This window comes from Aethalodelphis obliquidens, unplaced genomic scaffold (assembly GCF_003676395.1).
Source record: "Aethalodelphis obliquidens isolate GAN/ISIS:26980383/991018 unplaced genomic scaffold, ASM367639v1 scaffold5, whole genome shotgun sequence".
In the NCBI taxonomy this organism is placed as follows: Eukaryota; Metazoa; Chordata; class Mammalia; order Artiodactyla; family Delphinidae; genus Aethalodelphis; species Aethalodelphis obliquidens.
The window spans coordinates 26,414,823-26,428,643 of record NW_020837949.1 but is presented as its reverse complement, the minus strand read 5'-3'; the positions used below and the strand labels follow the sequence as shown (position 1 = coordinate 26,428,643).

Genomic DNA, 13,821 nt, shown 5'->3' with positions numbered 1-13,821 from the left:
ACTAAGAGTATGTGTACATTTTAATTTTTAACTTAATCACATTTTGATTTTAAAGCCACAGAATTAAAATAATTTGAGCCCCTTTATGATGGTGAGGGAAAATATTATGACAGTTGGCATAGAAGCTGTTGTTATAATAGCGATTTAAAGTATATTGTCTTCTTTCCCAGAAAGTGATTTTATTTTTAAATTACATATTTTACCTAATTCCAAACAGAATTTGAATTGGCTTACAGTCAAAAGCAAAAGTGCATAGAACCACTGACAAATAAAATAACAAAAGTCATGCAATCATATTATACAAGTTGGGAATAGATGCTTATACTAAAAAAATCAGGCTGAGGAGAGCTATTGCATTAAGTTCCTTGGCAACAAAGGTGACACAAATCTAATTAAATCATAATGGGAAATATTTCAGTGCAACAGGAATAGACATTTTGTTACATTTTGTTACCACAGAATCCAAACTTAACCCATAATTAATTAATTAAAAATTAGCACCAGACTTCCACGTAAAAATGATAGATTTCTCCCTCCTTTATTATAAAAAATAATAACCAGAAGAAAAAACATTCACCAGTCCACAAACAAGTAAAGAAGGGCACAATGCAATGTGGACCTTAGCCACAACCCCACCTTATATAAATGGTACTGAGAGTTGATTAAATATTGACAATTCTCACACACACCATCAATTTTGATTGCTTTTTTAAATTTTGAATGAAAGAACATGGTGAAGTGGGCCTGGAGTAAGTGGAAATCGCTCTTACTGCACAACATGCTTAGACTCCAAGCATCCTCCATAAACTAAAAAAATGATCCAAAATTCTGGAGTAAATAAACTCTCTTCTCCAAACTCCTACCACCACCTCTGTGGAAGTAGAACTTCTGGTCTTTACCAGGTAAAGAAAACATTTGCACAGGAGTAACGAAATTCTCAAAAGAGCCCTTTCTTGCAGTTTAGAAACACACGTCAGCCAGAGGTGCAAGGGGAGTCAAGGAGAAGTCATTCACTATATATTACGAGAAATGAACTCTCTAGATCCAGTAAAAGTCAAAGAAATGCTCTCACATGCATGCAAAAATACTGAACAACCCTTCCAAAACTCTATATATTAAAAAAGAACAGTTTTTTTAAAATGTTAGCCAAAAGCCAGAGGAAATGTTCCCACGAGTGTTTTGCAATAAAGGAGAAATTAATGCGAACAAGGATTTAATACATAAAAACTCAAATACAAGATGATAAAACAATAGAATGTGATGAAGAGGTTACACTAGAGCCAATGAAATGAATTGAGGGTCAAAATAATACTATTACAGAAATAAAAAAAGTTAGAAATAAAGTACAGAATAGATATGCTTTAACACTGAGATGATAATATAGAAGAATGACTTGAGATAATTAGTGAGTGCAGACAAAAGACTAAGCAATCAGAGCAATTTGAGAGAAAATAATAGATATTGAGGCAAGACAAAAATGGACCATCGTAAGGATAACTGGAACTCTTACAGAGAGAATCCAAACAATTGAGCAGAAAAAGAATTTGAATATATAATATTAACAAAATTCCCATTTTTGGATTGGGTTGTTTGTTTTTTTGATATTAAGCTGCATGAGTTGCTTGTAAATTCTGCAGATTAATCCTTTGTCAGTTGCTTCATTTGCAAATATTTTCTCCCATTCTACCAAATGTAAAACCGATAGCTAGTGGGAAGCAGCCGCATAGCACAGGGAGATCAGTTCGGTACTTTGTGACCACCTAGAGGGGTGGGATAGAGAGGGTGGGAGGGAGGGAGACGCAAGAGGGAGGAGATATGGGGATATATGTATATGTATAGCTGATTCACTTTGTTATAAAGCAGAAACTAACACACCATTGTAAAGCAATTATACTCCAATAAAGATGTTAAAAAAAAATTCCCTGAAATGAAGGAATATCTAAATTGACGGATTAACAGGACCCACCTGCATCTCAGAGAAGGATTAGTAAGAATTGGTGTATAGTTTGATGACCTGAGATTCAAAACTAAAGAGAAAGAAGATAGCAGAACTCTAAATTGCAGTACTATGAAGGTATTTTAATAGGCAGATAAAGAATGACTGTCCCCAAATCATCCTATGTATAAGATCTGGACTGAGATTCTATAAGCCTAAGATCACCCCAAAGGCTATGGAGCATTTAAACAATGGTCATCCAAAAGACAGTTTTTAAAGACAAAATTTGAATGAGAGTGTATGGTAAATACTGTGATTGGCCTTTTCCAATTTCTTTATACCTCCCTTCTGGGAAAAGTGCACCAGCTACAAACAACATTCCAGAGGAATTCTGCTTCTATCATGCCCAAGTAACTGGTGTTAGACTTATTTTCTTGTAATAAACGAATAGAAAACTGGAAAGAATACATAAAACAACTGTTTTCAGACATCAAACAAGAGGCAGTGTAACAGGGGGATCAGCTCGATGCTTTGTGACGACCTAGAAGGGTCGTCACTGCCTCTCTTTTATATATATATAAAAGAGAGGCAGTGTAGAAACTCTGTGATATCTGAGAGAAGGGTAACAAAGGAGATGAGTCCCACAGTCTCCCTGATTTTCTGCCTAGAGGCAGTTTCCAGAGAACAGTGCAGGAAGGGGTTCCCAAGATGAACACAATCTCTTCTTTCACCTACAATGTGATCTCTTAGAAACCTGGTCGCTCTGAGCTTCAATTTCCTGACAATTATAATAACCTTGTTTAGATTTGATGCAAAATTTAAACATGCTGCACTGGAGTCACTATAAGTGCCCAGTACAATTTAGCTATTATTACTATTAATTAGATATATCACAATGTTTTCATTTACCGTGAGGTTACCAGATTTAACTAAAGAAAATTTAGAATTTCATGAAAACTCAGCGCTTATCACAAGACCACAGAATTGGGAGAAGCATGTCAAAATCCACATAAAGGTAAATCATAGTAAATGGAATATTTTTTAACAATTAGACTTTTCATGGGATATAAAAATAGAAATATTTTTAAATGTTTGCAATTGTGTTGTACAGTTTATGAGCTGAGTAGTGAGGGTGTTTGCTTAGCAAAGGAGCCTAACAAGAAAAATTCATACTACGTCGTGAAAATAAACTGCATCATCTTGAACAAAACTCACCTGCTGTGAGTCACAACTTGTAACTGAAAACATCAGAGTAAGGCCCTTGTGGAGGATCTGTGCATGAAGACGCCTTAGGGATGCCATTCCTCTTAATTAGCCCAAGAAAGTGAGGGAAGATCTTTTACATATTACTCTCAGGTGTTTGACAATGCTTGACGGACTGAAGAAGCTGATCATATGAACACTTTTATCTTCTAGGGGAGATCATTATCCTTCACAAATTGGTTGCTCGACAGTAATAATTCAACATTTAATTGAGTTTCCTTTATTTCTCCTAAGAGATAAATCTAGGAAAATCTGAATTGCAGTGTTGTTGAAGCTTCAGTAGACTTTAGCATCAGAATAATGTTCCCAAAAGGCATCTTTCCTATCATTAGTCAACAAGAGGAGCTTTGAGTATTTGAGTGCAACATTTACAGGACGTGGTGCCATAAGGTAGTACAGCTTTTGTCGTCTCCCCTGTGAGGTTTTAACAGCTTTAAAGTAGTTCTGCTCTCTGGAGGCAGCAGAGCATACAGGCAGTACATATATTGTGCGGTGGTGAATACAATCCTAGGACAATCACAGTGGTAGATTGCAAAATGGCTCTAATTCTTTACTTCTTCCTGTATTCATGCTCTTTGCCATGTAGCCTTGCAGGGCCCTCCCACTCTGACTCTGGGGTCAGCCATGTGACTTGCCCAAACACAGGGTTGAATATCATTGGCACAATTGGGCTTCTCTCCTGTTTTCTGTCATCCGTGAGAAGGACATGCTGACGTTAGTTTGTTGGAAGATGAGACACGTGGAAAAGAGATGAGATATCTCGGTCAAGGCCATTCAAGATCACCCCAAAGCAAGCCCACCCTAGACATCTGGGAAAGCCTAGTTAAGAGCAGAATAGTGCCCCTTCCCCCAGCTAACCTACAAGTTTGTGAGCTAAATAAATACTTTTTTCTTAAGCCACTGAGTTTTGGAGAGGATTGATATCCAATATTTATGGTGACTAACTCCCATCAAAACCAATCTCTGTAAGTTGAATTAAATGGAAAATACGAGTCAGTTTTCTTGGGGTATTTCCATCTTCAGAAACGAAATTCCTACAGGCTAGCCTGGCTTACTTAGGTGCTGGGTATAACTCAGGTAATCTGCAATAAATGATGTGACAGAACAAATACCTTCTTTTCTGTGTATCTCCCAACTTGATTTAAAAGTGTTTCTATTGGCATAAGGAAATCTTTTCAAATGAGGTTAAAAATAAGCTGGATTACATTTGGAGAGAGCTGGGTAAACTAAAGCTGAGAGATCTCAACAAATAATCATCAAAAGACTGTAAAGAGTCAGCCGGATGTCAAAACAATTATGTGGATTTTGGCACTGACCGAAAGATTTTAGTTTCCAAGAAAGAAGACTTTCTCATTCACGACAGAAAGTTAACTCTCCATTTCCAAAAATCTCGGGTGATTAATGAACGTGCCTAAGTAACCTATAGAAATTTTGTGAATTTAAAAAATAGTATCTTAAAATTAAATGCTATAGTTAAACCATGTTGAGTGTGCACTGGCTCACAATTTACATAATTTTAATACTTGATCTTACAGTGTTTGTAGCTAATTTTTTAATATCTTTGAGCATTTATCTTTCAAAGATAAGTATGGGTGATATGTTCAATATTAAAGTTACAACACATGTCTTTAGCAAGTACAAAACATAAGAATATTTCTTAGAATTTGCATTCATGTCCTGCACATAAAGGTTAATCTTACTTTAATAGGCAATTATGTTGCTCAAATTATTTGAGGTCTTATTAATTTTCATTCCCTTATAACTAATTTCATCTCTAAATGGAAGTACCAGAATTTTATCATTTTGATTTATAAACCACGTGACAGTACAGCTAACGTATGTCCAGTGTCATTGAAAATTCTTAAAAGAAGGAAAGTGCTTTTCTCTGGAGATCTGTGCTCAAATTAATAAAATTATATGCTGAAACCCATAATCTTATGTTGCCGCTCTTCAGGTTTATTTATTCTTTCTTAATAATATTTATCATTTCCTTTTTGTCCTCTTTTGTTGGTTAAAGATACTCCTAATATATATTTCGTGTTTTAATACTACAAACATGCAAAATGCTCCAATTTTCTTCATTAATTTTAATAATCCTGTATTTTTCACTACATCTCCTTAAATATAATAGAACTATATGCCAAATAAAACTGTATAACGAATATTTTAGGAAATCTACCACTTTCTTGAGCACGTATAGTGAAATAATTTCAAGTAATGAGAAAATGTATATAACAACATCTATCTAGAAGTCAAATTTTAATTTTACAACATTATTTGCCAAATGATAATAAAATGTAAGTGTACTCTCTCCCTACCCCCAGAAAAACACATTAATTATATCTAGTTTACCATATAATATACTCAAAACCATTAGAATAAATTTGTTAGGACTTTCCTCAGATAGCTGTAAATTATAAAGTTTAAACCCTTGATATGGAGCTATAAATATTCCAAAATTTAGGTTTCTTACAGATCCATGACATTAACCACCACTTACCCAGAACAACATCACATATTGGGTAGCTTACCTTTACAATTTAAAATCTAATTTAGAGCAGGTATATATAGTGGAATATGTTCCAGGGGTCTGTAATTATCCAACAAAATGTATGCATTGATATGTCTGGTTAACTTGTCCCATGATGTGACATAGTCAGGAACAGTCTCTACCATCTCATATTGGCAGATATAGAACGTAGAAAACTAGCGGTAATTACAAGTGACTCTTCAACATTTCTGAGCCAGTTATGTTCATTCTAACGAGGCTGCCATAAAAGACGATTATCAGAGAATATTAATGAGATTAATGAGAAAATTAAAAATTGAGCAGGATAAAAGATGGTCTACAAATACCTTGATAATATATTGGAGGGAATCTCAGTTTTTAGAACTGATAGGACATAATCCCTTAAGAGAAAATTTATATATATATATTCAAATACTGCAGAAATTTTGTGTATTATAAACTTGGTACTTCAAATTAGTGTAGGGGGTAGGGGGAGGAGGGAAGAATGAAATTATTCAGTAAGAGGTGTTGAGCCAACTACATTCTAGTGGAGTCTCATTTGGAAAAATTAAAGTTGGATCCAAACTTCCTGTACTACAATAAGAAATATCCTCAGTAAATATTTAAATTTAGTAAGTGAAGTCTAAAAAACCTAGAAGAAATCATGCCTAAATTTTTTTTTAATCCCCTAGTTTTCAAGGTCTTACTAATTATGATAAAAAGCCCAGGAAACATTTAAAAATGATTGATACGACTGCATATAATATGCATGCAGAAATCAACAAGTACAAATTAGAAGAAAAAAATGACAAACAGTAATAATATGTATGGAAATATTATGAGTGCTCTCCCAATACAAAAATTCTCACAAACCGATAGCAAATGGCCATAAAAGTATGAGCAATAAATAAATAAAATAGTCACGTAAGTTAAAACAAAAGTGGGTCTCTAGTTTATTGAAAGATACTCAACCTCATTAATAACTGGAGAAATGCAAATAAAAACTATACTGCATCAAACTGGAAAAGATGAAAAAACCTGATGAAGCACTATGTTGGAAAGTCTATAATAAACCTTGAATTCCCGTGCATTGTTAGTAACTCTGTAAACTGGTAAGAGTCACATATAACACAGTTTGGAAATACTTTTGAAATTATGAACGCACATATCCATTGGCACACCAATGCATTCAGAATTTATTACAGAAATATGCAAGCAGAGATATGAAGTAACATGTATAAGGCTATTCATTACCTTTTGCCACCTGTCATAGCAAAAGGTTGTTAACAAGCTAGATGTACAGCAACAGGAGATTCATTAAATCATCAGAGTAGAACTACACAATGGAACACTGTACTGATAAAAAGAATAAAGAAGCTTTTATGTATTTCTATGGGAGAGCACTCAGACATCCTTTTAAGTAAAAAATGTTAAGTCGAGAGTAACATCAGTGAAAATGACAGAGCGGGGACCTCCAGCGGCCTATCATGCCTCAGAAACACCAAAAATTCTGGCAAAAAATGTGTAGAAGCAACCTTATCAGAACTCTAGAATAATATATAGTCCGGGGTTTACAGTAAGCACGTGAATGCTTAATCAGGAAAACAGTGACTGAAACCCAGTAGGAGACTTGTGTGGTGTTTTGACTTGCCTTGGTCCCTTCTCCCCTCTACAGCTTGGCAGCCCCCATTTCCTGATATTGGTTCTGGTCTGGAGAGAGCAGAGAGAACCTTGTTCTCAAAAAACGGTGTATCTCTTCTGACCTCTCTGGGAGCCCCTGAAGGACTAGTGCAAAAGGCTTGCCTTTATTTTACCTAACTCAGAACTCTCTCAGAGGAGCAAGGGGGCTATGCAAGGAAATTCCTCAAAAACACTGAGAAAGGAAAAGAAGCTAGCTACTGAGACCTGAGGCAAAGGATAGCAGTTGGGGCAAACAATGGACATGCTGAAAATTGCAGCAAGAAAAGCTGTGGAGTGAGATACTTTGGGGAATAAGGTCTTCGAAACGTTCCCACGTATCCCAGGTAATCTAGAAGACGGCATGCAACAATTAGGCTGTTTCATTAGGGATTAGTAAAATGTCAGTGTCAGAAGGTCTTTTTTTTTTTCTTGCTTAACCATTTCTTCAAAGAACCTTCTGGGACTTCCCTGGTGGCACAGTGGTTAAGAATCCGCCTGCCAATGCAGGGGACACGGGTTCGAGCCCTGGTCCGGGAAGATCCCACATGCCTTGGAGCAACTAAGCCCGTGTGCCACAACTACTCAGCCTGCACTCTACAGCCTGCAAGCCACAACTACCGAGACTGCGTGCTGCAACTACTGAAGCCCGGGCGCCTAGAGCCTGTGCTCCGCAACAAGAGGAGCCACCGCAATGAGAAGCCCACACACCACAACGAAGAGGAGCCCCGCTCACCACAACTAAAGAAAGCCGGCGCACAGTGACGAAAACCCAACACAGCCAAAAATAAATAAATAAATAAATAATTTAAAAAAAAAATCCCCTTTTCAAAAAAAAAAGAACCTTCCAACTCTAACTTACTGTCTTTTATATCTGTGTTCTCTGTTAGACTGCAAGCTCTAGCCATATCTCTGCTATAGAGCCAGTGTCTAGCATAGTAATTAACTCAGAGTTCACATACACATTCACGTGAAACAGACAAAATCAGAAAGATTAGAGTTAAAAGTGAATAAAATGAAGAATGTGGGGCTTTCCTGGTGGCGCAGTGGTTGAGAGTCCGCCTGCCGATGCAGGGGACACCGGTTTGTGCCCCGGTCTGGGAGGATCCCACATGCCGCGGAGCGACTGGGCCCGTGAGCCATGGCCGCTGAGCCTGTGCGTCCGGAGCCTGTGCTCCGCAACGGGAGAGGCCACAACGGTGAGAGGCCCGCATACCGAAAAAATAAATAAATAAATAAAAAATAAAGAATGTGGGTCTTTTCCCTAGGTAAACTATCTCATGTAGTAGACATGGGTTAGAAGATAGATGAAGGAAGAGGGATTCACTTGTTACCAGACTCCTAGCTCTTCAATAAAGACCCAAATTAAATGATATTCTGTTACCTTTAAAACAAGTGTAGGGTGTATAAAAATCACAGATACAGAGGAATTAAAGTGGACCACGAAAAAACACATAAACCTGAGCAAGAACGTGGAAGGGACTTGTGATTAAAAAAAGGAGAGAAAAACTATGTAGGTGGGTTTTTTTTTTTAATTTTTTTTTTTTTGCGGTACGCGGGCCTCTCACTGTTGTGGCCTCTCCCGTTGTGGAGCACAGGCTCAGGATGCGCAGGCTCAGCGGCCATGGCTCACGGGCCCAGCCGCTCCACGGCCTGTGGGATCTTCCCGGACCGGGGCACGAACCCGTGTCCCCTGCATTGGCAGGTGGACTCTCAACCACTGCGCCACCAGGGAAGCCCCTGTAGGTGGTTTTTTAATCAAATAAAACTAAAGCTGTACATCAAAATATTAAATAAAAGTTAGACCCAAAAAAGGCATATAGAAATTTAAATATTTTCCCCAAATGCTTATATATTGAAGAAGAATTTAAAGCTGAAATTATGGCTTTTAATGCAATTACAAGTAAGACATTCAAGGAAGGGGAAGAATTAAGAAGGATTTTGGGGAAGTGTATGTTGAGAATTATAATTTTTTTCATGTAATCCAATGGTCCAGAGTCTCAGAGAAACAGATTATGAGAGTAGAAGAGTAGATGAGTATTTATCAGACATGGGAAAATGGACTGGAGTATATTTCTCACCAAGCTCTAGTCACGGAACTGAGGAAGGGATCCATACATTCAGCTCAAGAAGATAGACTACAGAGCTAAGGGACCGTGGGAAAAATCTGCACAGGATTGAAAAGAGAGAACAGAAAATTAACAGGAGCCTAAGAAAAATCCCTGCAGAAACAAAGAAAGCAAGCATCATGCTGCAGGCTCAGAGAAAATGAAAAGCTGACACTCAAAATAACAACCCATGTTGTCATTAATGGATGAAATTAAGAGAGAGCCATTCACAGACATAAAAGATTTCAGAAAAAATACTGCTTGCATGTTCCTTTTGGAAAATAATCATTAAAACTGTATCCCAAATAACTGAGAAGGGAAGATATCAAATCTGCAGCAAGCTTTGAATCTAGTCAGTAAGTATAAAAAATTTATGAAAATAACTGCAAAACTGAATTCAAAGATTTTCCTTAAAATAAGACATATATGAAAAAATATAACATAATATCAGAGTTGAAATGCCAAATCGTATAAAGACTCACATAGGTGTTTATATCACTATAAACAAAAATTTGCAAATTAAAAATGGAAAATAGTAAAACTGACAGATAATGGAATAAAAAGAGCCATTCTCTATATCTGAATTAATTATACTTTGCTTGCTTTACTTCAAATCAGTAGGGAGATGAACTTAGTGCTGGGAGAACTGATTAAAATTTTTGGAAAAAAATAAGTCAGATTCTTACATCATAACTCACACAGGAATAAATTCCAGAAGACAATATTGAAATGCAATAAAAATAATGGTATTAATAATAATGTTGTTGTTGTGGGCTTCCCTGGTGGCGCAGTGGTTGAGAGTCCGCCTGCCGATGCAGCGGACACGGGTTCGTGTCCCGGTCCGGGAAGATCCTGCATGCCGCCGAGCGGCTAGGCCCATGAGCCATGGCCGTTGAGCCTGCGCGTCCGGAGCCTGTGCTCCGCAACGGGAGAGGCCACAACAGTGAGAGGTTCGCGTACCGCAAAACAAAAAAATAAATAATAATAATAATGTTGAATATTTTACAGTATTGGAGAATGGGAAACATTTTTAAGAAAAGTTGTAAAAGTTATTCAAAGATAAATGTTTCATTTCATTAATATCAAATACATTTTCTAAATAAAAAACAGAAAAATCTATAGAAAATAATGAAGACTGAGGAGCAAATTCACACACAAGCTCTCTCTCCATCTCCTTCTGTCTCTGTCTCTCACACACGCTCAAACACACACAGACGCAGCCCCAAACGTGAAACCTCACTGGTAATCAAAGAAAGAAATGCCAAATAGAAACAACCACACAACATAATTTTCACTTAAAGCGAGGCCAAAATGTATAAATGATGTTGGTAAGAATCTGAGGAAATGTGATTTTATACTGCTGGGAGGGAAAATTTGTGGATATTTTCCAAAAACCAATTGAATAAGGTCCATAAAAAGCTTTAGAATTGCATATGCTCTTTGACAAGCAATTTCATCTTTAAGACTTTATCCTTAGAAAATTGATGAGAATATATACAAAGATTTATTATCAGGAATACTCATCACAGTCTACATAACAAAGAATATAGAACTGGCATAACTAACCAATAATAAGAAATCTCTTTTTTAAAATTAAGTCATACAAAAGAATACTGTATAGATATTAAAATTATATTGTAGAAAAGTAATGAATGATATAATGATGACCTAATTTTAACTAAAAAAATTCTAAAAATAATATGTACAGTATAACCTTATATTTTAAATCTTAAATGTAAAAAAATACAGGAAATATATGCACTATGTTATTAAGATTAAATTAATAACATTGTTTTCTGGGTTGTGGGTTATAATTTTTTTGACTTTTCAATGTTTACATTTTATATATTTTCTAAAATATATACTTTTTGTTAAAAGAAATATAAATGTATAATATATATTGTATGTATGTGTAAACTTATGACTGTTTAATTAATCTCTTCTAGGCATTTATCTAGAAGAAATTACCAGAGGTACTGAGAATTATTTGGCTATAATTATTTTTGTCATGAGATTATTCACAACAGCCAAAATTTGGATATATACTTAATCTGAGAATTTGTTACATAAGTTATGTTGAATCTATTTTATAGTATACATGCAGCCATTAACGTTCATATTCTCCCATATTTTTTCACGACTTTGGAAAATGCTAAAAAAAGTAAATGAGAATAAGATAAATTATTATAGATCATATGATCCCAACCTTATATAAACAAGAGATGTTAAATGAGTCCAGCGTTCCAGTCCTAATGATTTACATCATAGAATGATGAAAGATTCACCAGATTCATTCAATAAATTACCCAATTAGAAAAACTATCAGTGATGAGAGAGGTAAAATAATGCTAGAGACCGAATGATATTGATTATTGTTCATTTCCAACCTGAAGAGAGATGTCTAGCATGTCAGCCACCTGTATATAAAGCTTTGATTTGATCTACTTCTTTATCAGTAGGGTTTCCACTATTATACATTGTATTTTAAAACATCAGATGTCCCAATGCTGAGATCAAATACTAATATATAATATAATACATATAATATAATAATATAATATAGATCGACAACTCTCAATACATGAGAGCAATGACATAAAAGTAATATAAAATTTGACAGATAAAAATATGAAATCCTAGAATTAAGTTCAAAATACATTAGAGCAACTACATGATGAGGAAACCTGTTTTAACAACAAGTCGTTCCAATTTAAAAAAACTCAAATACGGGGGAAGTGATAAATTAGGAGTATGAGAGTAACAAATACACACTGCTATATATAAACTAGATAAACAACAAGATTTACTGCAATATCACAGGAAACTATATTCAATATCTTGTAATAACCTATAATGGAGAAGAATATGAAAATATATATATATATAAAACTGAATCACTTTGCTGTACACCTGAAATTAACATATATTATAAATCAACTATACTTCAATTTTAAAAAAACCTCAAATATTGTCATTGAATTCAAGCCCAACATCCAACAGGACACCAAGACTTTTCCAAAATGAATACAATTATATCCTGCATTAATGGAAACAGTGTCCACAAGAGGGGGAAATCCCATAATTCTTGACAACACCTAGAATAGCATGTCCTGCTCCGAGACCACTTTAGGATGCTGTGAACAGAGGAGAGTGACCAGGATGATAAATGTTTGGGAAAACAGTTATCAGGAAGGCTTGTAGGAACTGGGTGTGTTGAAATGGAAGAGAGAAGTTTTATGTGAAACACAATGGCCATTTTTAAATATTAGAAGGTTTGTCCAATGACCAGAATGACTAAGCAGTCAGTGCAGGCCAGGCAGCAGGAGTAGGGAAGTTAAAAGGAAGATATAAAAAAGCTGACTTCGCTTTGGTATGAAACAGAACTTTCAGACTGAGAGACTAGGACAATCCTGAATCCTCCCTCTACCTCCACAGTATTTCCTCACGCCCTCAGCTGCCAGATGCTGCATCCATTCCGTGGATGATAAGCACTGATTAAAGGGATTAGGCCTCTTGCATCTGGAAAAACAACCATTTGAAGATGATGAAGTCCATTTCAAGTTAACAAAGATGTATGCACTAAATTTCAAAAATAATAAGGCCTCACCTATGAACAAATAAATTTAAAGAAAAAAATGATTGTGTTAAGAGAAAGCTTTTGCTGAACCCAGAGTATATTCCAGGAACAATTCTAAAGGCTTTACCTAAATTGTCTTATTTACTGCTCACAAGAACTCAATGTGCTAAACAGTTATTTTTATTTCATAGATTAGAAAAATAAAACTGGGAAATGTCACGCAGGCTCAGCGGCCACGGCTCACGGGCCTAGCCGCTCCGCAGCATGTGGGATCCTCCCGGACCGGGGCATGAACCCGTGTCCCCTGCATCAGCAGGTGGACTCTCAACTACTGTGCCACCAGGGAAGCCCGCTCATGTTCTCTTTACTTCAACATTATGTCCTACTGGCACATAGGAGGTGGAATTAGAAAATACATTAAGGCATAGGCAAAAACATGAATATCATTTTTGAAGAAGATAATGAAATCTAGAACATAGATTAGTGATTTATTCTTTGCAAGAAGTTTCTAGAGTTCAAAAAAGTGACCTTGAGACTTTTACTTCTATCATTTTCTCAGAAACAGCACATATAATTCTATTTATAAAGCACTTTACATTAACATACTTTTTTTACTTTTAAACATAAAGCATATTTCTCAGAGAATCTGAAAACTCTGTTAACTGACACTCCTGCATATTTACCATAATATGCCATCCTGTCCCTGAGCTTTCTGTGTGATCTTGAATTGCCTTCTGAGTCATCCAAAGAA

At 35.8% G+C, this 13,821-nt stretch overlaps 1 long non-coding RNA gene across 1 annotated transcript in view; it reads right to left on the bottom strand.

The window, feature by feature from the left end:
- Positions 1 to 13,821, bottom strand: part of LOC113618152 (uncharacterized) — an 88,386-nt gene that overhangs the window by 73,681 nt on the left and 884 nt on the right. The window lies entirely within an intron of this gene.